The sequence below is a fragment of the Aythya ferina genome (assembly GCF_964211825.1).
Source record: "Aythya ferina genome assembly, chromosome: 3".
Lineage (NCBI taxonomy): Eukaryota > Metazoa > Chordata > Aves > Anseriformes > Anatidae > Aythya > Aythya ferina.
In genome coordinates, this window is record NC_140298.1 from 2,702,714 (window position 1) to 2,730,168 (window position 27,455).

The 27,455-nt window shown below is 39.4% G+C and overlaps 1 long non-coding RNA gene across 1 annotated transcript in view; it reads right to left on the reverse strand.

The window, feature by feature from the left end:
- The window catches only part of LOC311434427, a 452,952-nt gene that overhangs the window by 21,820 nt on the left and 403,677 nt on the right, over positions 1-27,455 (reverse strand). The window contains exons 13-15 of the long non-coding RNA XR_014691476.1: positions 4,624-4,701; positions 2,903-3,060; positions 439-555 (exon numbers count right to left, since the gene is read on the reverse strand). This is a non-coding gene — a long non-coding RNA (uncharacterized lncRNA). The remainder of the gene's footprint in view (positions 1-438; positions 556-2,902; positions 3,061-4,623; positions 4,702-27,455) is intronic.

Genomic DNA, 27,455 nt, shown 5'->3' on the forward strand with positions numbered 1-27,455 from the left:
ATGTTCAGTAGGAGACAGCAGGCACAGTCCAGCAAGGCCTCCGTCATTCTGACTTCCAGTCCCTAAGCCAAGTGTTATTTCTTGTAAAATCCCCACAACTCTTCTTTCAGCCATTGCTTCCTTTGCTTTTCCTAAACCATGAAACGCAGATTTATTTAACAGCGCTACTTTCCAGCAGCTCTCCAGGCAGCTGAAAATGCCAGTCCAAACCACATGGGCTCCAGAGGAAGCCAAATCCAGCCTTACTGTGGTTTGGGTGGTTGCTCTAACAACTGCTCATTGCAGAGAAAGCTGGGCACCCCTCAATCTCCTACCATCCTACCCATTTTAAAAACAAAAACCAAAAAATTACACAAGTTTCTAAACAATGAGGCAGAACGCATTTTGAGTAATGTCGAGTAAGCTGGCAGAAGTGAGTGAGTGAGCGAGCATACAAACCGTGCGGGAAGGAGAGCTCAGATGGTTCCTCGTTCAGCCTCTTCAGCTTCAAAATTTATGGCTGTAGACCTCATAAAGATCCTTGTGGCCATCATTCTGTGCAAGTCTTGTTCAGTTCTGATTTATAGGTTGAGTAAATCCAAGCAAAACAGCAGTAAAAGGAATTTGTGGGATAATTTACAGCTTCAGTTTAGGTTAGGCTTTTTGGTAGTTATTTACTTTATACTTTAGATAAAGATTTGTGAGTAGCCAATTACCCAAGGCAGCATGAGTAGCTTTGACAGCTGAGTTCAATGCATGAGCTACCCTTAGAAAGTATTGCCTTATTTTCTGATAGAAAATGCTACAGTTAAATACAGAGGCCAGAGTCTTTATCTCCTGTGTTAAATGGGGAAAAAAAAACCATCAAGATAATCCACATGGAACACAGTGTTTGAGGATAAAAGCTCCCCAGCAGAACAGGGAGAGATCATTACTGTGTAGTTATATAAAGACAGGGCAACTTTTTTGCTGGCTTTTTTTTTTTCTTTTTTTTTTTTTTTTTTTTCTGAGCCAATTTACACGAGCTGAAAAACCACCCCTGAAGAGTTCATTAAACCTCTGTCTCAGTGTACTGCTCCAGGACTTGAATATTTGTTCACCTGAAAGATTTGTTATTCTCTTAATGCAAAATGGTACCTTGGACTTTAAAACTGGGTGTGACATGTTGGTGTTGCCTGCCTATGTCTTCTCCCCACATTGAATGCAGTGTTTTATTTCTGCACAACCTGGAAAATTGCAAATGCCTAGCAGGAGTATGGCTAGAGCAGAGACACAAACTGGAGGAGGCTGCTCAGCCACACTTTCTACAGCCCCATTTGCTGTGTGGGCTCTGCTGCCTCTCACAATGAAGGGCCTTTTATTGCCAGTTTGTTTCTTTGCTAAAGTCAGGTGAATAATTTACCCTGAGTTTTGATTGATTTTGTGTCTTTTTCAGTTTGAAAGGGAGCAAGAAACCAATTGCAGTTTCTCATTAGAAATATTTTCTGCTTAATTCTTGCAGCTACTTTGAAAGCAGCTCAAATTCGCAATGCTAGATCTCAAACATAAGCCTTGTTGATCAGACACTTTAGTCACAAGCTATCTATCCAGCTGGCTGAGCATAACCGTGGATTTTCCTCGTGGCTGATGCCTGAGCAACCACAAACTATGAAGCTACTGTCTAAATAATTGGTAATACTCAAATACGTATTACTTGTAGGCCACTGATGGAAAAGGCTTTGGCATTACAATTTAATAGCCCTCACAAAGCAACCAGAAAAGTGACATGAGCCCCTACTCCTAGAAAGTGCCACAAATGCCCTAGTTTCACCATCACCTTCCTCCAGCTTTTCTCCCTCTCCTTAGACTGATCCCAAACACTTTCCTATTGCTGCCACAGTGACTCTTGTCAGCCTGTGATAGCTATAGAAAATAAAAGCTTCAAAACCTTTTAAACATTCAAATGTTAGGCATCAAGCATATGTGGCTGATAACAAGGAAACTCACAGGAGTTAAACAGAAACTAGCTTCAATTATTTTGCAAATAATTGTCATGACAATATATATTGTCTGGGCAGACAGACACAGTTTGTTGGGAACAGTTCAGTCTGCCACTTGCACATCTTCCTTGATGATCCATAGCCACACAAATACTTTATCAGTGGATATTTAAAATCACAGTCATAGCTAAGGTTATACTTCCACACCCATGGTCTGAGATTTCATCCACACTCTAAAGGAATTTCTCTGCTTTTGATTTCACATATGGGCCAAATCCAGAAACAGTATTATGATAAAGTCAGGGAGCTTTTAGAGATGCAGAGGATGGTAAAATAACACAAATATTATGTCTGCATTTACTAAAAAAAAAATATATATATATATATATATATATATATATATTCCTGCAAGGAAGAGATTGCGGGAATTCTCATTTTTCGTGGCTATGTGGAAGGACTCCTCCTCCCATGAGTAGTTTCAAAGAATGCCCTGGCCCTTTGAAGCTTTATAAACGTTACCTGAAATTTGACAAATTTCACTGAGTCTATGCACAGTATCCACAGTGCACCACTGAAAAATCAGACTTTTAATTATTTCAAGCATTCCTAACAAAAACTGCATGTTTTTGGCAGTCACCATGCTTAACCTTGGGTCTTTAACCCAAGATGCCCCGACACCACCACTGCTGAACACACAATTGCATTTCTTCCCACTCATGTGAGTTCTTCTATAGTGACGATATGCAGCAACAACAAATGCTCTGCAGACACTGCCTGTTTAGCAGCACACCCTGCAAAAAGGCGGGGAGTTTTATTCTGGCTAGAGCTAACTGAGCAGCTGTTTTTCAGTTTGATGGCTAAGAAAAAAATCAAAGACTTCCACCCAAATTAAAAAAAAAAAAGGATTCTGTTATGCTCTATTCCATTTTTTCTAAAATACTTACCATATGTGAGGTGACTTCACCTACATTCAAAATCTCTTCCACCAGTCCCCAGCAGATGAGCACTGCAAACTCCTGGCATTGCCCTGGTTCCTTCTTCAAATTCACTGACCTTGCCCAAACGTCTTTTTTATTGTCTGACTCTTCTCCATGCTTCCATCCTTCATGCAGAAGAAAAGGAGAAAACATAGGGCCCCACATTAGAACCAGAAAAATAAAAACTTTAAGCCAGAAAAGCACACAAACGCCAGATCTGACTGTAGAAAGAATATGTTCAGCTCAGCTGCATCTTTCTTAAACCTCCTGGATTTGTATTGGAGTGGCACAGTAACCACAGACATCGCATAGAAATAATTTTTCTTATGCTTTGGCTATAAACAGAGTGGAAATGTCAAGCTTGTAATAACCTTCTGATGATAAGGAATCAAAAACATTATTAGTTTTAAGCATAACAAAATCCATACACATCTTGAAAAAGAGGAGGCAAAAGTGTTCCTGTGAAGAAAGGTTGCTTGTGAATATTGCTACAGAAAGTGTATTTGCACTGTCCTTGTTACACTGCAACTAATAATAATTTGACAAAACTTGCTATCATTTATACTGATTATGAACTTCCAAAACTGACCTAGTAGCAGTGGAATATCTCTGGCTGAGATGCCTTACTCACCTGCAATAGTAAATGATGCTAGAAACAGGCAGGTAACTAAGCACCTGGACAACATTTCTGGCATCGCTAAGAAATTTTATTTTGAAAGCTTACTCAAAATTAGAGATTTTTGTATTTTTAGGCAAGGGGAGCAGAGGCATTGTGATGTTCAGGGAAGGAGAGTTCACCCATTAAAAAAAATAAAGCTCTGGAAAAACCCGTGGGTGCCACACTCCTTTGAGCAGGCGTTATCTCAGAGTGTGTGACCTGTGGCATGAAAACATTTTCCTTCCCTTGCCTCTGGCTGTTTCGAAAGGAGGCAGGATGTATCCACCTCTTTCATGAAGATGGAAGTAATGTGCATACCAACAAAACCAAAATAAAGGAAAGCAAAACAAGCCAGTTATTCCAGACAAACCTTTTTTTGATTTGTTTTCAATCTAGGCAGACTCTGACATAGCTTTGTGGTCATGAGGATCGTGATGCTTCCCTTCCAATGTCTATGTGCAAACAAGACCACTCCATGGTTTATTACTGTATATGCAAAGTTTAACCTGCCCATTTACAATCTTTACACAAAACAACCCACTGCACTGTTTAATTCACTTAGTTACAGACAATGTTTGAGTACTGATGCAGCTAGATAGAAAAAAGGAGCTATTTAGGATTATCAAATAGAAAAATCACCCCTTTGGCTCCTCTTCCCTATGCTTTAGTAGGTAAAGCACTGGGAGGTGTAGCTGCCAGTTACTGCCCTAAGAGCAATAATGGTCACAAGGCTCGGTGCTTACCAAAAGTCTTTTCAATCAGCCAGAGAGATTTTCTACAAGTTAAGAACTTTTACTAGTATCAGTATCATTTCATAGAGCTGAATTCAGCTTACCAACCTACTCCACTCAATGCAGCCCCATGGAAAAGCCCCTAGGGCTCATCAACAGCGGCTTAGAAAAGAAGCCTCAAATGCAGTAACAGGACTGAAACACAGATTTGTAATTACACTCAGGATTTTTCTTGTTGCCATTTTTGTAACTTAGGAGAAAGGTTAAAAGCAAGTGGAAAGGTCTAAGACAGCCATTACCACTGCCCTGCAGGAGTTTCTGTTAAGGCTGCTGTCAGTCTGGGGAGACGGTGGACATCTTGGCCTCAACATTGATGTCTGGAAGACAAGCAAAATAACAGAAGAGGAGAGACGGTTAAGAGAAGAAACTGAAGGAAGCTGAAGGAAGAAATGAGTTTTATATAGCAGTGACTGCATTTATCAAGTTCCCTTAAATATTTGTTTACCAGCACTGCCAGTATTTTTCCTGAGTGGTATTGACACTGCTGTCATTAAAAGTTTCAGAAAACTTTACAGAGCACTAAACTATTGGAGTATGTCATATATAAAAGACAAATAGCACAAAGTGAAATTTGTTACATTGCTTTTTTTTTTTTTTAAAAAAAAAAAAAGGTTATTGTCTACATCTTCTTATTAATCATAGCAGGAAATTCAGGGAAGTCCATAAATCAGGAGGAGATACTTTGATCCATTGTATTTAAATACCAGCATTTTTCAGACTTCAGAGTGAACATCAGTTTATTTCTCAAATGCACTGAGGATTTGCAAGAATTAAAGGAAGCCACAAATTCTTCATACCAACACATCATATATGAAATAGGAACATACAAATCCAGATTAGAAGGTAAAATTTTCAGTTGAGGAAATAATTAACTTGGAGCAACAGACACATTTTGGGTGGCTATGTCATCATTTGCAGTCTTTACATCAAGACAGAGGAATGAGCTCATGGCCTCCATTTTGCCTAAATGTGTTGACTTTGGAGGCTGTTACAGAAAAAGAGGACCCCAAAGCCCCTTAGCACAAGCATCACAGAAAGAAAACCCAGCAGGTTAACAGCCACAAATTGTCTGATGTGGAAAACACTAGATGAGAGCCTTGGATTTTTTATTCAGGTAACTGTCACAGCATTTCCTTCCAGTCTTAAACTCTCCTTTTCCTTCCAAGAGGTTTACAAATCTATGTCAGGTCAGAGTCACTAAAGGTTGAATATTCTTTGTCGTATTTTTCTCTCCTTTTCTAGAAGAGGCTAATCTGCAGGTGAGTTGCATGAGATTTTTTGCCCCGCTTCTGTCTCTTCCTTGATCTCAGTGAGTGCTGCCCAGGAATCTTGCATTTTTGTACATTTTGCAATTTGCATTTGTATGTTGTCTTTTATGTTGCTGGAAGCAGATCTCCATGTGGCAAAATCTTTGAGCTTTAAGTGCAGTGCTCCAAAAGCAACGCCAGTGCTGCCACTGCGGCAGTGCAGCTATCACATCATGCAGTGGTTCAGCTGGCAGCTAAAGGGCCCCAGATGTCTGCAGGAAATATCCCCCTGACCACTGAAGTTCAGGTCGGTATGATACATTTACGTGGACAGTATCTTCTGATCACTTGCTATAGAGATTAATACATTAATGACCAATGGTATTCCTCTGCAGATGCTAAACTGACTTTCAAGTATTTATGATACATTACATGTAAAATTGCCTAATTCAAACAAGTCAAGAATTTGTGCTACTGTAGGGTAGTAAACTACTGGATTCCATTTGGGGAAGCTCTGCTGTGCTGAAGAAGAGAGAGAAAAAAAAAAACAACATGCTTTTCAAATAAAAGGGAGTTTGACAGATGTGCTTTTAGTCTTTCATATATATTATGACTGGGCATTTTGCTTTGCTTTTCTGTCATTATCCACGGTATTTTATTCAGACACAGACTGCTCATTTTGGAATAGTGAAGTGCAATATTGAAAAGGTTAGAAACTTCCCCATTAGCTTACTATCTGAGCTTAATATCTAAGCACTAAGCATGTTATAAATAATGCATGATTTAATCCCTGTGCATTTTTGGAAAAAACAAACAAAAAAACACATTATACTACAAAATAAAAGGAGGGAAGAGAAACACATTTCTGTAAATACATCCAAATACTATAAACTACCTAATCAATAACTTTAGTAATACACTGAACTGAACAAACAACGACTAGTGAATAATTTAGTAAGTTTTGGCAGTTTCTACTCCAGAACTGACCATCAGCAGTTTAGATTTTCTCCAGCACATTTGTTCTACAAATTTTCTCCTAAATAATTTTTATGAATAACTATCAGTCTTCAGAGCATTCGTGAGCAGTTCATTGTGACTCAGATTAAACCTGAGCTCTTTCAGACAGTTTTAGCTGGGTGTATCAATCACATAGTATTATTTCCTTTTCTTGACATAACACTTTTGACCTACTACCTATTATTCTATTTTGCAATCCATCGCCTAATCCAGTGTGATGATCGCTAAATCTTTATGATTTGTATATGCTAATTTGCTAGTATGTTTAAGGGCATGCTAATCTTTAAACCAGTTACTTTCCTGAACAAAGATGGGTATAATATTTGCTTTAATGAGACAGTGAATTAGGTTTTTTAGGCTATTACAAAGTTATGTTAATTTACAAACTTACAGCCATCATCTCTCCACTTCCTTCACTCCAATTCAAAATCAAGGGTCTCATCGCAAGCTGGCACTGATCATTGGTTTAAGGTAATAAGTGCAGTAAGCAAAGCTGCTGACGTGTGTGTGCATACCCAAATCTGCCATCTGATCACAGCACCTACAGTAACCACTTCACTATGATCCCTGGCAGCATGGACTGTCATGGATGCAGGGCTTTAACTTTCTACAGCTGAACAGGTGAGCAGTTTCTGACACAAGTAACTCCACTGAAACATTCAACAACTCCCTCTTCTATCCCTTTCACCACCACTCTAGTAAAGTCCCATCTATCAGGGACAACAGCAGGTCAACAGCTTGTTGAGTGGGTGGGAAGAGCCCCAAACACCTTAACTCACGTTTTAGGAAGGTAACGTTCTTTGTGCCTCTCTGTAGGATACTAAATCCTTTTTTAAGTCAGATCCAAGTCTCTATGGCAGAGGCTCAGCAGCTGGGAAGCCAGCTGAGCATGGCTCAGTGCCATGTTGCTTTTTCATCATGTTGCCTTATATAGCCCTATCTCAAGCTCTCCCAGAGATACCACAATAATCTAGTAAAAAAATGTGACAGCATGAGAGTTCAAAAGACTGCAAGATAACACAGAACTCTGCTTTTATCAATACAAGCACTAAAAGATGTAAAAACCTTCCTTCCCTAATACAACAGAAATTCAATTTGATAAAGATTAAACAGTGTTGGGTCATGGGTCAAGGAGAATACTTCATGAAAGGAAAGAACAAATTCTTTATCATGTATAAAAACTAAAATTCTCTCCAGATGAATATTCAGAAACTGTAGAATTGAATACCTGAGAATGGATATTGTACATATGACTTTTCAGAGGAAGAGAAATACTTGGTTACATTGTCAATGTGCACTTACAGAAATGTGCTACACTCCAACTAGGGAATTCAGAGTAAAGTTACATTTCTAAAACCAGGTAGCTTTTGGCCAGCTGTTGTAGTATTTCTGATCTTCCTCACCACAGAATTGCCATAAAGAAATCAAGAATATTTGGGCTGTGTAGAACAATAGCTGGAAAAGAATATTGAGTTTTTATTGGACTTCAAAAATCTCATGCTATTTAATCAATAACTTTGTGAGTTGACACTGAACACACAAAATTGGAAACAGAGCTAAATGGCAGTGGGATACTGAGTTCCAGTATGAATTCCATTAAGTATGAATTCCATTAAGATCAGCAAGGACAAAAAATTTTTCGAAGTGTTTCTTATGTGTAGTAGGCAGAGAGAAATGGAAGGGCCAGCAAGTGGATACCCACATCAGTTGGGGTTGAAACCAGACGTTCCTTAAGGTCCCTTCCAACCCAAACCATTCTGTGATTCTAGTATTGACTTCTTAATTGGCAGCCTCAGCAACATCATTACACTTGAGACTGAACTGAGACATAAGAAATATACATATACATACAAATATATACTTCTGCATTACTTTGCAAGTTTCTTGAAGACAAAGCCAATGCCAGTTGATGGACCAGTGCAGATCAGCCTGTAATAAATACCCCATCTGACATGTCTGAAGAACTCATATTTCTTGACCCAAGGTCCTGGATGTTTTATTGAATGTATCACTCACATTCAAGACATTTTTACCTGAACAGATTTAAAGAGCCTTTTCTTAGTCCTACAGAACATGTCCAGTGATGTTAATGATGTTATACAAGTGTAAAATAACATAAACAAAACAGAACAAAAAAGGAAAAAAGATTGTTTTGCGAGTGGCTCTTCTTGAAAAATTCCATAATATTTAAATTTTAAAGCCTTAATAGTAATAGAAATTTAAAGACTATTGCCCATTATCAACATCTGAGAAAATACCCAGGCATGGGCACATAAATAGGATCTCTTTTTTTATTTGACTTTGTACAATTGTCTCATTGCTACTTTCAGCTTATGTTTTAGTGCATTAGAACATCAAGTGGTTTTTATCCATGGTATGTTTGTTATTGTTTCCAATGATGTGTGAAATGAGACTCACCAAAATTTTCTTCAGTACACTTGAATTGTTGGAGGATCAAAATATTGACAGCCTGATTTTATAATTGTAGCTCGATCTTGTTTCATGCTTTAGGGCTGTCATTTGAATTTTTTTTTTTCACCATTATGTTATGCCATTTATGGCTTTTCTTCAGTAATACACTGACTGGAGTTGCCTTTGGATGCTTTTTGCTTAGGGCTGGGTGAGATTTTTCAGATTTAATGTTTTAAAATTTTTTTTTTTTCCAATGGAAAATGCCACTGTCTCTAAATCTAAGCTTTCCCCAGATCTGTGCAGTTGTTGAAGAAATCTTACAGGAGATGGAGCCTGCACTAAAGTGTTTTCTTTAGGTCAAAAACCTTCTGTTTTATGGCAATGAAAATTAAATGGTTGAATTATTCATTTAAAAGCATCTCTCCATCCTAAATCTTGTAAACTAATTTTCAGTGGAGGAGAGGAAAAAAAATGGAACATATTTATTAAACTGAAACAACTGAAATAAGTTAGTATCACAGAGAGGGGTTTTGTTTGTTTGTTTTATGCCCATTTCAGAGCAGAAACAATTTTTCAACAAGCTTTGCTGTTCACACACCAGATGGCTTTATTTTTGCAATACTTTATTTTCCTCACACACATTTGCACTGCAAGTATTTTGCACGTCAGCAGGATGTGTATGCTTTTTATTAACCTGCAAGATATTCAACTATATGCTATCTCATCCTGGCATCTGAACAAAATTTGGTTAACCAGATGATTCGATGTGTATTCCTATTAGGGAACAGCAGGAACACACAGATTATCCTTATTCAGTAATTATTTCCTTTAGAAAAAAAAATCTGTTTGCGAAGTAAATACATTAAAGAGAATTAAGCTCAATTAATAAATTAAAAAGGGGTTTCAGCATTATGTTGAATTTCCTGAAGTATTTCCAAAGAGGTTTAGTGGGCACTTGATTTTTCACGCTTCTGAGGATGAAGTAAGTTTGCAAGGTAGCCATCAGTTTGGCTGAGTTCAGCATTGTAGAGAAACTGTTCAGCTTTTGCTGTGGAGACAGACACGTACTACTAGAAAGTACACCACGCATACATGTTTATGTATTTAGTTAACATTTTGAGAACTCTTGGGATCTGTTGGGTTTTTGCTGTCATCCACTCCAGGTGCAGAGCTGAAAGCCACCACACAGCTCTCAAAAATTCTTCTCATTTTGTTTTTGTATTTTGCTTTCTAGAAATATCCAAGGCCAGCAGCAGTAATGCTCTGACAGTTAATTCTTGTTTTTTTCTGTCTTCACATGGAGAATCCATTTGAAACCATCTGAAAATAGCTCACATGCTCTTAAGATCCTGCAGGTATTCTTAGGACTTATTATGTATAAAGCTATGAGAAACCATTACATGAGTCCCTTCATGTATACTGTGGCTTAAATGAAACCTATTAAATTACCTTTCAAATTAAAAGAGAGAGGGATACAGTATATTTTACAAAACCCATGGTACTTGTAGGAAAAAAAAAGATTTCTAAGAGGTAGCCAACTATTAAAAGCAATAATAATTTGCAGACTTTTTTTTGGTCATCACAGTAAGTTAAAGGTTTAATTGCTATTTGGAATACTTTTCTCTCTAAAGGCGGTGTTCATTAAAAAAAAAAGTAACGAAAATCAGTAGATTACTGAAGCTAATCTGAAGCTGGGACGCTACAGTAAAAAACCCACTCCTAGCAAGGCTTTTATTTCTATACTCCAATAAAATAATCTGGAATGAGCTCTAATAGTTTCCCAGTTTCCAAAAAGGGCTTTTATTCACCATCACAATCAAAAGTACATTTTGCTGTATGGCCTGATTTTAACAGTTTATCTTCTTCCAGCTTGCTTTAAAGAGAATGTTTCCTTTCCCCCTCTGCCCTCTCTTGTCCTTTCCTTCCTTCTCTTCTTTCTCTTTTACACCCTTGAAGTGAGATTTCTGTGTGTGCAGGCTCCTTTTGTCCTGCCAGGGAAGCTCTGATCAGCAGCTGTAAGAGCTGTCAATCTGTCAGATTAAAACTGATACCAGGGATGTCAAGAACCCCTTTCCCAAGAGTCAACAGAAAGAAACGGATAAAAGTAGATCTAGCAAGAAAGATCACTACGGCTCCACATAACGGGAGGAAAATCAAAAGGAAGCAAAACCAAAATGCCCATGTGCCCACCTGCTGCTTTTGGGGAGCGATGTCAGAGAGCAGCAGGCTCGGCTGCAGCCTGGAGGCCCCTCAGCTGGGGCCCCTTATCTCACACACTTCCAGTTGGAGGATTTTGGGCTCCAAAGCAGGGTGACTGGATTGCCAACACCAGCAAACGCAGCAATGCTAAGTAATCTTTCTGCAAAGTTCCAGTATCACACAAATAGTCTGTTTTCTCCACACAGTTTAAACAAAATCTCATTTACCCAGTTAGATTTTCAACAGTATTTTGAACAACTTTCTAGCTCCAAGGTGAAAATATCAAACACTTTTTTTTCCTTCTTCTTCACAAGACTGAAGGTTTCAGTGATCACATCCCTGTGCTGCTTCTGTTATTTCACCCTGTTTTGAGACTTCAGTAGATGGTATCTTTTGATTTCAGTAATGTTTCTGAAGGATGATTTGTTCTGAAGATTTTTGTACCATTGGGGAGGGGAAAACAAAGAAATTTTTCCAAGCTGTGCTTATTAGAGCCTGACCAATAGTTTTATACGTCAACTAAAATTGTCCTCTTGATTAAGCCAAAATATTACCTACTCTGCACTTAAAGCTGTTTCCACATCCCACTTGCAGGATACATTTCAGGATAGATTTTTCCACAAAAAGTACCTATTAATGCAATACATTGGAAGATCTAATTCTGTTGAAAACTGCGCGATTTAAATAATGCCCTTCCTTCTTCAAACAGGTTGAGGATTTGCTGTTGGGATGTTCTGGAAGGAAGTTACAGTTTTGTCAGCTTCCCATAAGAAGTTTAAACTTACTCGAAGAATTGCATTCTAATCACTTGGGTAGGGTTCAAGAGAATCACGTCATTTTAATTTGCCAGATCTCCTTGGCACAGCGGAGGCCAGTCTGGCCTGCCATGGTGGTGCTGTGCACTGCCTCAGGTCTCTTTGACACAATCTAGCAGTGGACCTTAAACTGTGAGAAGATATTGACTGCTTTTTGAAAAAACAAAACAAAACAAAACAGTTTTTGCTTATTTTTTTGTAACCTGCCTTCATTATCCTTCTTCCTTTAACATTTTAATCTTTCCAAAAATAACCACATTTAAGGAAGAAAGAAAGTTGTTGTTTTTTTTTTTTCTACTGGAGTAAAAAAAAAAAATAGTCAAATGCCTGTACGTTTTCAAATACAAATCCTCATTCTCTCTCTGTGCTTGTGGAATAACTTCTAAATCGTTAGTAATGAAGGCACAGACTTTAACCTGATTATAAGCTAGTGTTCCTCTTTACACCTTGTATCTTCCTCTTCCTGTAACTGTGTGCAGTCCAAATCTCGGACTGAAGGCCCACTGAATTTCACTGCAAAGAGCTCGATGGGCACTCACTCAACATTGCCTCGTCATTTAAATACGGATCTGGAGAACGGAGTGGTTTTAAAGCAGAAGACTCAGATCTTGTTGCCTCAGCAGTTCTGTTTCTCTTTGACATAAGCAAAGGAAAAACTGCCTTTAATGAGACCACTTAATGCCAAAATTGTCACAAGTGCTAATGTTTAATTATCTGATTACATTATTAAGAATTTACTCTATTTTGGAACCACAGTTTGACATTCTTGGAAGATATATCACCTTCATTAACAGGCAAAGAAAGGCAGGAACCAAGGTAACAAATGAAATCTAATTTGTCACTGATATGTTAATATATTAGCAAACACTTACAGTGTGTCATCTGCCTGCTTCTCTGCGACAGCGAGGAGGTCTAGCTTTTTAACACGTGTGAACCATGTTGTGCTTTAGACTGTCCTTGCCCTGCATTACACAGGAGTTTATTGGTGTAGTAATCAATTCGTGGTAGCATAAAAGAGCTTTTATACAGAATGGTGAAGTAGAAGACCTGGATTTAAAAAAAAAAAAAAAAAAAAAAAATCTAAGAAATAACTACATGTAAACAGAGGGAGTAAAACAGGCCTCAGAAAGGGTACAGGGAGAAGAAACAAGCAGAGCACATTGTATACAGCAGAATGTCCTCTCAACTGGGACTCAGTCAAGTGAAACAGTTGATACGGGATGGCACACAGGTGGCTGTCAGGTTATTTTAGCAGGATCAGCTGAACAGCAAGTGCCCGGTGCTCCTCCTTCTCTGGGACTGTGTCACTGACATCTTTGCCTCTGGTTTAAAGACTTTTGACTACAAACCACCTCAAACACATTTCCATCATTACAAAAGTAGAATTAGCCTTGCAAATATTAGTACTGCTACGTTAATAAGGGTATTTATACACTGAGCAGAAGATCTGCTGCAGTGAACTGAATACTTCTGTTTCTCAGATGCCCAGAGAAAAGGGATCACTTTTGCTCCCATTTTTAAGGTCTTTGGTTTCTAGGCACATTGCATCGAACACATATTGTACAAGTCTACATCACAGGAAAAATGTGCCTCAAATCTCATTTTAATTTTGTGGTCACTCTCTCACACTTTTTTCATGTGTTCACCATCTCACAGAACTCATTTCCCCAGCCTGGTGCTGGAGATTGCCTGTCTATAATGAGGCTCAGCCTTCAAAATGTCAAACATAATGAAAAAGAAAAAAGCCATAACGAAATCAGCTGTAGGGACTTTCAAGGGCCTTCTGGTTAAACTTCAGCAAGTCTGCCAGTTCTGCAGCTACAAAGACAAATAGGATCTCTGCCTACATCAGAAGGGCAATTCAACACTACCACAGGATGCGAATAACCCGAGCTGACAGCACATACGCAGTGGAGAGGGCCGTATCTCCAGGTTCCTGTCACTCACACAAAATGAGCAACAGCCAGCTTGTCAGACTTGGCACCAAAAGGAGTAAAAGCCCCAAATGTGAACATCATGCTGCATACAGGCAAGCATTTCCGATTTGGGCATTGCAGACTATCTATAAAAAAAAAAAATACAATTTTTGGAAATCCTATAAATTTAATTCCCTTCCCTCCACAGACACAGAGCCACAAGTCCAGAAGCAGCAAACCCCTGGCCCTTGCTGGCATTAGGCTGGCCGCTCTGGGCAGGCAAAGTGCCCTGGGAGCTCAGAGCTGGGGCAGGAGACATCAGCCCCCATGTGCCCACCACTCCAGCTTCAGGAGCAACAGCAGCTCCTGAAGGTGCTGTGCCATCCAGCTGGAAGGTAGGCTATACGTAGGTCAATTCACAAGGTCATAAGGATATTTAGGAGACAGGGAATTAATGGGTAGTAACATCTTGTGAGAGATGCTAAGAACTCAACATGTAACACAGGTGGTACACAGGCTGACTGCAGAACCTCTCCACTTTCTCCACTTCTAGTGATAAAAGACTGTAAATAGCCCAATAAGGAGATTTTCACAGTGGAGCAAAAAGACAGGCTTAAATATTTTAAATGATGCTCTAGAAATGCACAGTCCCTACCATGAACTGAAACATCAGCTGCATTTGATGCTGCATCAGGCTCCGCACAGGTGCAGAGCAAGGAGAGTGCACTGTGAAGGATGCAGCATCCTGACCAAAGGGCAGGCAGGCAGGCAGAGCAGTGAGAGACATTTAGCAATACTTATCAGCTCTAAATATCCTTGGATATCTTGTCACCTTCAGTATAGAATGTCCTTGTGTGTGTGCCATGCTATTTAACATGTGGTGATTAATTAGCTGGGACGTAAATGGGCACTGAATGTAAGAAAAAGCCTTTGAGACAAGAGGAGACGCTGAGGAGCTGCGTGGTTGTAAGATGCCTCAGGTGCCAGTGGGGCAGTGGCTCTGGTGGTGGCTGTGCCCCAGGCTGCACATGCAGGCGGACAGAAGAGAAGCGCAGTGATTAATAGGATGTGATGTACGCTTGATTGATTTTAGTGCATATTAAGTGCAGTTATCCCAAATGATTTATCTTAATTTTATATTAATCATCAATGCATTCAACCTGGCCAGAAAACTATTATTGGTATTACTTATCATGAAGGAGGCATTTTTTCTATAGGAGTGCTAATTTTACATATAATCCATCACTCACAGTTAGCCCAGCCTCCCCGCCTTTTGTGGATGCAATTAGTGGCAAACTGCAAGGAAAGCCTCCTCTTACGTCCCCTAGTATCAGCTACAAATGCTCAGCAGCACTCAGCTCCTAACTCTTTGCTGCCCACCAAAATGCCAGCCACTGGCTTACTGAAACTTAGTTATGTGCATGTGCAAATGAAAACAGCGTCTTGAACTTCATTTCAAGCACTGTGGGCAGACTTCACCAAAAACTAATTTAACTCAGAGTTGAGAAAGGAATCCATTGATACAGAAACTCCCTTAAAAGCTAAAAACCATTAGCACTGTGTAAAATACCCCTAGATAACCCAGATCAACAATTATGAGAAGCTGAATTGCACTAACATCTCCTACTAACATCTCCTTTTCTATGAAGAGAAAAAAGAAAAAAAAAGAAAAGGAGGGAGGTGTGTTGATAGACATCAGTAGGACTAGCACACATGGCAAGTGCTAAAACTGCTCTAGGGAAAGAAAGCGATCTTACTGTTTGGCTAAAGAGAGGGATTACAGAAGTTTCTGGAACAATTTGCTTTGATAAAAAAAAAAAAAAGATGAAAAAAAGAAAATGAAAACTAACATCACAGACAAAGAGGACAAAAATGTGTCAATTACACTGATATTAAAACTGCCAATATGTTACTGGAGCTGACAGCATATTCGGTGTAAACAAAAATTGAGAAGATACTGTGGTAGAGGAAAAGGAACGTTGCTTCTAGCCACGGTGTTCTTCTGTAGCCTTCCTGGAACAGTCTCACAGCACAGATTTGGGCTGATGAAGTGCCAAAAGAATAGAAATGTCTCCACAGCCATGGGGTGACAGGAGCCAGAGCTGCGACGCAGCGCAACATGGGCAAAGTGTCGGCTGCCCTTCCACGTGGGGTGTGGGCTGACCACGGGCAGTGGGGACAGGACATGCCTACCACCAAACCCCGAGGGTCTGGGGCACCACGACCCACTCGGGGCATCTCAGCAGTGCAAGAGACCTCTTACTGATGAGCTCTGCGTTTAAATGGAAAGGAAGAGTGACAGTCTAATGCTACCGAGAACGCAAGGGGAGATGGATTCTGGATTCAGCAGAGCCAAGATTGCATGGCATCTTCTCATGACTGAGAATAAATGTGCTCAAACCTCCTTTTCCAGGTATGATGATAATTTCCTGGGTACACTGCTATTCTAAAACCCTACTTCTGGATCCACTTACATCTGAGAATTCAGATGATAGAACAGCTACAAGCTAGTCCCATAGACAACATAAAGCTAGATTACTGCTTGCAGCAAAAGACGTATTCAGTAAATATGCTTAAAAAAATAAAGAGCTGTGATATTTTTTCAGTAGTTAATATTATTAAGAGTAGGATAGCTTTGCTGTCATTATTTGCATTTGCTCCTGAGAGGAGTAAATACTGTTTGATCCTCCATTAAGGAGCAAAGCTACAGACTAGAATGCTTTTCATGCTGTAACACAAGAGTTTCAACCATTTTTTAAACTTGAAAATGATTCTGTTTAATATGTGAAGTCCCTTCCCCCCAGTAATTAAGCCCACAGAGGCTGCCAATAGCTTCTAATGCATACAAGCTTTAGCAACTGCACAGAATGGAGATAAAAGGTCATTGTACTCTTTATGAGATACACTGGGGCCTATTAAAAATGTCAAAGGTGATCAAGTTCAGGCAGTGTCACTCTACGAACAGTGAAACATCTCCGCTCTATGGAGTTTGGAAGCCTAACTTTAAATTAACATGCCCCTGGAATATTTCATGTGTTTGTACCGACAAATGGTGAGCACCAGCAATTTGGGTGATTTGCCTGTGTGTCCTGAGCACCACTGTGCAGTAACACTAAACAAAAAAACCATCAAAGCCTTTCCTGAACAACATGCTGATGTACTGATCTCAGGAAGGTTTTACCTGAATCATGTTCAATGGCTTTAATTTCATGTAGCCATAACAAGCACTTTTGGGAATGACACAGTAATGCTTTAGCTTCTAGATGTTAACACTCAGAAGTGAACAGATTTGTTATTATTAAGAAAGGAAAAAAAAACTTTAAAATGGGGAAAAATATTAAGCAGGAAAATAACTTTTCTGTTCGAAAATAGTTACTTCCAGACAGGAGAAAGGCAAATAGGTATGTCTGCTTGCAAATTTTTCAGCAACTTGGAGAAGGCTCCTATTCTCCTATTTTGTGAGAAACATTTATTTTTTTTTACTCAAGTGAATCAGCAGAACCACAGCATGTTGTACTGGCCAGCAGTTTTGGGTATCACCCTCACAAACACAATTTCCTTGCTATAAGGGGAATCTCTGCAGATTCCCACTGGTTGAAGACTACCACAACACCTGTTGGTGATAATTGCTGTGCAATGGCAGCAATTAAACGAGTAACTGCATTCATCTTACGAGAACATTTTACCTTCAGTACTCATTTGCAGCTCAGGAGTATTAAACAAATATGAATGACAGTGAGAGAAAAATGAATGGAATAAAAGTTGAAGTGAAAAATGGCTGAGAAGGGGCTTTGCAAGACTTGAGGTTTTCAAACTGATGTTATTGATTTTCTTTTTCTTAACCTCTGAGACAGCCTAGTAGTAGCAGTAGCTCATGCTCAATAAAGATGCCCCAAAGGGCTTCACTGCTCTGGTACATGGTGAAATACATTTTGCTGTACATCTCAAGACCAGAACTAGTTTCTTTCATGTCAAGCTATCAGAATGGGGAAAAAAAAAAGGGGGAAAAAAAACAATAAACAATAAACACCACCACACCAGAAATGAGAATGCGTAATTGCGTGCATGATATACACACTAACATTGGCAACAGTGAAATTTTGGATTAGAAAGACCACGGATTTCTTGTATCAACCCCTCAGTTTCCAGTGACTGCCTGTCTCAGAGAAAAGCTGCAGCGCTCCCTTGGCTAACTCCTGCATTGGTCAGCTATCACCTCACTACGCAACGTACGCCCTGGGGTAGGTTTGCTGGCATAACTTCTTTGCTTCACGAGCAAAGGCATGCCCAGGAGCCTTGAGCATCCACTATCTCCCACTGAGCAGGTGCTCCAGTTTCCGGGGTGAGATACCTCTTAATATATTCTTGCTAACATATTCTGAGATGGCTTAAATTGCTTTTTAGGTATGCGTTTACTGTGTCTGCAAGATAAATCCTGACCATTATTTTTATATTATAGTTTTTAACTATTTTTCATTGAAAATTTGTTCACCTACCATTACATTTATTGTAAATTACTGTAGAGTTGCCATCACAAAATCATCAATAAAAAACATCAACAACATGGAATTAACAAATTTGTTTTGACTTATGTTTTCAGAGCACTCTGGAATGAAAGCACCAAACATTTAGGGCTCATCTACAGTAACTGGGGGATGCCAGACTGAAAAATGTAACATGCTTGATTGTGTACAACTGTGGATGAGGATAAGGATATCATATTATCATGAGTTTAATTTAATGTTTTCAAAATTTCTGCATTACATTTCAAGGTATAAAAGGATTTTCTGAATATCAGTTTCTTTTTTTCTGTCCTCTGAAATGTATCTGAGCTGTTACTTGGTGAAAAAGAATGGCCACACTACAGAGTTGCTCAGTCACAGATTTCTCCTACATTCAAGTCTAATTTCTTTTCCTCTACCCATTGCACATGAACAGCAACCAAATGATTACTTGATAGAGTTTTTCAAGAGATTAAGTAAATAAATAAATTACATTAATCTATTAGCTGTATGATTCCCTTATTATTTTAACTTCAACACATAAGGCCTGGTTTTACAGGAAATCCACTTGGTTTGTCCCAGTCTAACATATTGGGCAGAGACACACGTGATTCTTAAATGCTGGAGATGGCAGGTGATGTTAGATTGACCCTACCCTAAAGATGCAATTTTACATTAAGTTTTACAGAACTAAGGTGATGAAATGTGAAAGAACTGTAGTTAGAAAAGCTGAATGAAGAACAAACCTTTTTCAAAATTCAGTTCCTTGTGTGAACATCAGTATTTTAAGCTAAACGTTTGCAAAACTGATTTCATCTACTTTTTAAGAAGCTCATTTCCTTGGTGCAATTTCATTAGGTCTTAAATGCACTGCAAAAGCTGTGCATGACCTTTCTCAATACATGCCTGACCCTTACCAGGAGAAGTATACTTAAGAAGTGTTCCCTGTAGCTAGTTCAGTGTTGCGTACAAAGTAGGTTAGCATTTCTTAACAAAACATCCTACTCTGGTGAACTTTTTTTTTTTTTCTTCCCTGTTTGTTTATTTTGGAAAACTAGCAACATGTCTGACAGCAGCATTGGTATTTAGGCCCTTAGGATTTTCAGTGAATTGCCCAGCATGGCATATTGTCCTGCCTTGGTGTTTCAGTATTTGGTTGCAGGAAGAAAGGAAGGGTTAGCCTATTTAAGGCTCAGGGAGGGAATTACTGGGTAGGACATAGGTAAAAACAGAATTAAGTTATTTAGAAAAATCTCAACAATTCTGGATTTTTCTTTCTCTTCAACCGTATCTGCATTTAAGTACCTTTAGCACTTAATCATAGGAAATAATTTCCTGACCTGCTCAGCTGAAGTGAGAAAGAAACACTTTCCAAGAGCTCTCCTCCTAAATTGGTATCGATAGCTGTCAGAGTATGAATATATGTGCAGCTTAACAAAACAGTGGAAAAAATACCATGAGAGTTTGAAAAGCAGAATAGTTAATGAATCTTTGTCAGCAATATAAGAAAGAAACATAGTTCAAGAAACCATGCAATTTAGAGGAGAAAACTACACTTTATGTCTTGCAACCATAATATTCAAATTATTCCTCATTCACTAGGAGGGATGCAAGGCCTGGCCAGGCGCCTTTAACATTTGGTGCCCTCTGCAATACAAACATTCCTGTTTTCTCCGTATATTTTTTACATTCCATCCTCAGTCTGGAATGTATTGGTGATTTGGAGAGGCGATTAGGCTGCATTCCTGTTATTTCAAGCAAAGGAATCAATACTAATGCACTCACCTTTATTTCCGAAGTGGTTAAAGAGCTGTTACATTAACTTCAAATAGGGAGAACGGTTGCTGCATGTGTAAGGACAGTAGTAAGAATGGGCTCAACCCAGCAAGAACTGTTTGCTGAAGTAAATTAATTATTAATCAGGAGCTTGCTTATTTTAAAATGTTTGACAATTTCACAAGAAATGAAGATATAGCCAGAAAATCGTTATCAAACCCAGACGTTACTGAAGTCATGGAAAAATAAAAGTACACAGTATGGATTTTGTAACCTGAAACAACCAACAAAGAAAACTACTTCGAAACAGAACCTTCTCAAACTCTGAAGTCACCCTCGCCCCCAACTGGGCACTTCTTTTTTTGACACTTGAATGAACTTTGGGCTCAGGTATACTGCTATGGAGAAAACATATTAAAGAGAAAAATACAGCGGAAAATTACTTTAATGATGGTATGTGGGCTGGACTCTGATCCACTGTACCTATAGGCCAGTGACAAATCAGTTGCTGTGTGAAATACGTCTGTCAGGTTACACATTTCAGATCAAAGGGCACAAAGGGTCCAGAGCGAGATGGAATATGCTCAGTACTCACAGAAACACATGTTTTATTTCCACGGTTTCTCACCAGAAGAGCTTCAAGGGCTGCACACTTACTAGTGAATAACCTTTCCTGGAAACCCTTTGTAACTGGTACAGCAGTCACAGAGAGACAGCCTGAACCACAGCAGAAGGAAACGTCCTTTTATCTCCAGTTTCAGAGTTAAGAACTACCTTATTTCTGAATCTTACCCCTCAGAAGATGGTTCACTCATCTATAGATAAAATTCTTGTACTATAAATATCCTCTAAAACCAAATTCCCCTACCGCTGCAGCCAGTGAGACCAGAGCTTGGTCTCAGATCTGCAGACAAATTGATGCAATGATTTTCAGGCTATTTTGCTCAGCATTAAGCAACAACTTAGTTGCAGTAATTCCTGTCATTCCCCTCCCCTCCGAGCTGTTCTACAACATTCTTTTTCTAGACCTCATCACTTTCAGTTTCCTCAAGGACTGAGTCTTTTATACAGAGATTTCAGTTGGCTGAAACTATCAAGTTCCTCAGGATAAGAAATCAATAAACATTTAATATTTAAGCAGCTTACAAGCAACAACTGAGCTCCAGATGTGGCAGCAGTGTTCCAGCTACAGACAATTTTTTAAAATCAAAATGCTGGAACTAGCAAGGTATTAGCATATGTTATACTTATCTCTATTTGAAGACCAAGTACCTCACTTACAGGATAAATACTGTTAATGATGCCTTCCAACATCTACTTTTTACCCTCAATGAATGCATCCTATTTCAGCCTGGAGAATGTCAATCTGATTTGACAGAGAACATTAACAGTAAGGGTTTAAGAGAAAGGCAACTCCGAAAGTCAAGCAAAGCCTGAGCAGCAAGTGCTTCAATTATCTCTTCCAGTAAAGCCGATCTGTTTGATCAATGAATCCCCCAGCAGGTGTTCCATATCTGATTTGTTCTCTCAGGATACATTTTGTTGTGGGTCAGCTCCTGAGAATATCTTTCATGACTCTGCTGAAACTGAGCACTTAGAGGAGAGATTATGTGCCAGCTGTCTAAATGCAGCACGATGTTACGGACAGGTTGGGAGTTCAGCACTAAGAAATCACATTCTACATAATAATATAGTCTAGAGAGAATGGCACTATATAAAATATGCATTTACACACAGATTATTTCCTTTTCTCTAATAGACACTGTTATCACAGAAGACCTCTCAAAGTGCACGTTAAGCAGGAAAGGAGCAGAAGCGAGCCACCGTGAGGGCCTTTCCCAGCCTCTACATACACACATCAACACACGGTCAAGCAGTTTCCAAATATGTTTTCCCTTCCACTTAGCAGCTGAAAAGTAATCCCTGTAGAAAGAAGTTGAGCATATATAATTCCTGCCTGAAGTCTTTAAGATCATGGACCAATTAGGCCAAATAGACATTTTTTCACATTGATATAGTAGACCTTAAAATCAAAATAATCCCTATGCCCTTTCAATAGAGTGAATACTTTAACAGCAAACCCATTCTTAAATTTTAAGAGAAATCAATGTTATTTCTTCCAAGCCTTTCAGAAGAAGTAAGAAACATGAAACAAGGACTGTCTGAAAATAAAATATGAGTCCTGGTAATCCTCAGCTTTCTTATCTTCAGAAAAAGTACTTATTTACTGGAGATAACTGGCTGCTCCATCAACATCACTAATCTGTTAACCGTGTGAATGATCAGTAACGTCTGCGTTTGAAAGCAATGCTGTTTAGCAGAAAACTCCCATTATGAATGATTTTTGTAATCTACCACTGTAATGAAGATATCGCTGCAACAATGCGCTAATCGATCAGCAGTGCTCTTTCCTGGGCAATCATTTTATTTTCCTCTAGATGGCAAAAACCAATTGAAATGGGAGCATAGGAAACAGTCAACTATGATTCTCTGATGATTTCTACGTGTCTCCCTAATTGGCTTTTTTGTTAATTTCTCATTACCTAATGACTTGTGAATGGCATACTCGGAGCATGCTCCCTACGGCAAACTCTGCCTATTGGAAAAAAAAAAAAAAAACACAAAACACTTTGATTCTTACAAACTCTTGTGTTTTAAAAGTGCTTGATGACTTTGCATTTGTCAGCTGTGGGTAGCTGATGAAGTGATTATGTTGCTCGTGGTCTGCAGGACTGTGCACTCCCTCTGAGCTCTGTGGCAGGATGGCTCATCCTGGCTGTGAGAGGCCCCTGGGGCTCTGAGAACATGGGATAATCTTACAGGGCAGGTGAGAAGGTAGCTCTTTGTTCAGTGTTTACAGGTAGGTACTGTCAGGCTTTTACATGAGCAGATACCTGGTGACAAACAGTTCCCAGTGGTATCGAGCCTTAACATACATTCTCAAGGAAGCCAAGCTTTTTTTACCTGGCATCCACCAACGGAACAGCAACAGAAGCTAACCGCATACATCAGTGAAAAATGCACTCTCCTTTACCCAGATCAAGGACCTGGTTTCAGTGCTGTATGGTTTTCTTCTGGATTTCCTATCCGTCCGGGATGAAGAAGAGAAAGATATGTTGTGCACAACCATCTAATCCAAACACACACTTAGAATGTAGCCAGGGCTTAAACTGGGCTTTGAAAGCTGGGGAACAAAATTTGGAGAGTCAGGGGGACCTTGTAGCTAACATGCTTGATTGGGAAACAGATGTCTTCTGCTCACGGATGCCCTTTGTCCAATAGCCCTTCTGTGCGCCCCAGAAACAGCAATCTCTGCGAAGGAAAGTGCTGTGCACTTTTTTTTTTTTTGTGTGTGTGTGTGTGTACTTTTTTTTGTTTGTTTGGTATCTTGAGGGAAACATTGCAGCTTCCAGCTACCTGAGATGTAGAAAGCAGAGTTCCAGACCCAACTTTATGCTTCTTGCAGAGCAGCCAAAGTCACAATGAAAACAGAGCAGATGAGAAATACCAATAAAAAATTGTTTACTTGACAACGTTGCCTTCTCTAGCTTAGGATTTAAGGGGTGTTGCTTCTGGCTGTGTCTGTATATCACACCCGCACTGACAGGTAAAGTTCTTGTGACAGGAGACATGGGACTGACTGCTGCTCACACTACATCTAGGCAGGGATGGGAATTTGAGCTCTAACAGGTAATTTAGGGTATGTTAAGCACCTGCCTTTGCTGCCGAAATATGCAGGTATGAACTCTGCCAGCTCTCAGAACTGCACGTAAAGAAAGAGTAAAGCCCTGGATTTCTTTTTTAAAAAGACACTATGGCAGCTGACTGTATATCTCTGCTCTGGACATATTTGTGTCTCCAAGCATTTAGTATCTGTACTCATGGTATTATCAGCAGAAATATTTCCTCCAGGCAGTTGCTGACTCTGGAGGCACAGGTGAAAGATATTTGCAAGCAGGATGATCTATGCTGCTTCTTCCAAATTTAGAGCCAGACTTACATAAATAAACCTTCTCTGGTTGCTGGGGTGTTATAAAGATGTCTAAGCACAGCTTGGGGAGTGCATTTCTGAGCTAACGCTCTGCAACCTACAGCATTAAGACATCAACCCACGGGGACCTGCAGTTTGTACTGCGTAATGGATGCATATATGTTAAGGGCAGCCAGTCTCAAGGATGATACATTTGAGGTGCACTCTGTATGGTATTTTTGGCCAGAGCTCCTTACTACAGAGACACACTAGCCGAGTTTTCCAGGAGAAAGTATGCTACTATGTTTACTGGTCAATTACTGCTAATGAAAACAAACAACATGCATACTTAAAGTAGTTATAAACCTCATGCTAAGAAACCAAAATTAAGTTAAATAAGCACAACTCATTTTTTCACCATTTCCCTACAGGCAAAATAATTAAATTACATTTTGCAATTTTTGAGCATTCCTAGCATAAATTATTGACTTTATTATAATATTAATATTGAATAACCTACAATTTTTTGCACTGCAAGCTTTCACAACTCCAGATTCTCACCACACTTGATCAGATTTTAAAGCATATCAGGATATGAAAATATTTTATTTGAAACTTCATTCATGTTGCCAGTAGCTACAGAAGCATTTTGCAGATGCTTTCTTTTATGCAGGTATATGCCAGCTTTGTCAGCAGCAAGAAGAAAACAAGGAATGAAAAACTACCTCATCAGATGGACAATTATTTTCTTCCTCTGACCATGAGGAACACAAAAAAGGAGATTTTTAATAGAGTGCTTCCTTTTTGCTAGTTGTTCCTTTCATGTTACCATTATGACCTGGCCAGGCTCCTGGGGCTTGTCTTCCTTACTGCAGTTTTATCCATACCTGCACAATGGGTAAAGGTTACTGATGGGTACCATCAGCAATGAGAGCAGCTATGTAATCCCAACACAGCTTTATAATCATTCCTTTAACACCATTGACTTCAGGTTAACAAATTTTGGTGAGTTTTCTTGGATCCCACTATCCTCTTGATTCTTGTTATCTAGAACTTTAGAGAGCTTCATGCTGTGTCTCTGTGGCCTGGGTTTGCTTAGTGGTACCACAGCACTGTATCTTCTGAAATTCTGTCCTTACCTCCCCCCTCCCTCCTTCTTTTTTTTTTTTTTAATTTTTTCTTTTAGATTTTTCTGAAATCTTTCACATTTCTTTCTTTTTATGTTGTATTGGCTCTTCTCAGATTCTTAAGATTTTTAGGAAAGCACAAAGCATAGCAGCACGTGTACAGATTTTACAAATTCCTGTCACCTGGGCTGCCCACTCTCCTATAGGTCTGTGTTGATTCAGTGCTAGAAGAGTGATGCAGCTGCATATGTTTAACCTCTCTTTTCTTATCTTTTTCCTCATCCTCCTCAGAGGATTTAACTGCTGGGTCATCTAAATTATTAACTCCAGCTACATTCTTGTAATCAAACTTTAAACCAGAGCCTGTGACCATTTGCACTTGGGGTGGATTTACTGCTGTTTGGATTTGTATTGTTGTAGTTAGTTTTTCCAAAATAATTATGTTGTTTTATGTTTTTGACATAACACAGACACTGAGATGTCTTTTCCCACCCTCTCTCAAGTATGTCAACTAACCAGCATTTCTATTTCATGGTTACAGTCTCCTAGCAACAAAACTTTATCTTAAACTGACCCTTGTTGTTTTGGAGACCCCATGCCCAGAGCATGTTACATCTCTTCCATATCTTAAACACACTTAGTACTTTTTCCTTGTTCTTGCTTTGATTACCCATCAGGTTTGTGTTCATCATCTTTCCTGAAATAAAGCATCAGGAATATGCTAACATTTAGACTTGCACTACTCCTACTTCTGGTTGTTCCTTTGCAAATGATGCATCAGTCTGTCACTTAGCAAACCCTTTCCTAAAAGGAAAGCCAAAAAAAGACTTTGGAGGCTTAACTGCACTTTTGTGAGTGCCTGTGACAGAGGGTGTCTGCGTGTCCCAGCTGTCCCAACTTTACAAGCCCTTAGGAAGAGGTTTATGAACTGTCACAGCAAGGGGAATGTCGCTCCTCAAGAACTTGCAACCCCTCCCGTGTTATGACCAAGTGACTCAAGGGGAAGAGAAACACCCAGGGGAGAACCCATCTGCACAAGGAAACAGCAGCAATGGAAAGCTGCATTCAGCACATTTCTCTCAACTACAGGACTCAAAAAACCCTGCACACATAAACACAGTCTCTGCTTGAGTCCCATTCAAAGAACAAAAGCAGCTGAAACTCCTCTGGCCATGTTAACGGTCCGTCTGGACCCCTCTGACAGTACAGTTGAACACCTGGGTTCTTGAAGAGGTGCAAAGACATGGAAATGATTATTTATGGGTCTGGTTCCAGCAGATTTCAATACGTATGGCATCTCTATAGTCTGATACTGGTTTGCTATTTCTTTGTTATTTTAATGAGGTGTAGGGAAACTTCCCTCTGCGCCTCGTCACAGAGACCCTTCAGTTGTTCTGGTCCCCTTCCTCCTCTCTTCTAAGCTGGGCAAAAAAGAAAGGCACATCCAACTGCACTGCACCCAACAAGAAAATCAGATGCTGAAGAGTTGGGGTGGCTTTGCAAGCATCACAATTAGTGCCAAGGAAAAGGGAGCAGGAACACAAAAACGGAAGCTATGTAAATGATCAGATTTCTTTGAATGCTGGCAGCTTCACTGAAGATGCCTGCACCTCAGGATAAGTCAAAGCAGCCCACTTCACTCGATCATTTGTGGTGCTGATTGCCAGGACATCAGACCTTCTCGCTTCAGCCAAAATTAGCAAATAGCTTTGACCTGTCTCTCTCAGTCCGAGGCAGATAACATACACATACTGTTTGATTTTTTTGGAAGGGGATGTGAGTGTGAATGGGGAGTGAGAAGACCACAACCAAAATGAAAAAAAACACACATTAACTTCAGCTGGATGCCACACACCCCACACATATCGAGGCTTGAGCTTTGTTTCTTCAGTCTCTCTCTCGCACACAAAAATGTTGTTTGTGTAAATCTAGACAGTTAAAGTGAAAGACTTGTATGGTACCAGCAAAGTGGCTTAGGTAGTCATGGCAACCACATCAGCGCTTACAAAACTTCCCTTCTTCATAATCTTTTCTGCAGTTTAGATAATGCACATGTAAGCTGTAAAAAATGAGTATCTGATCTAGAGCAC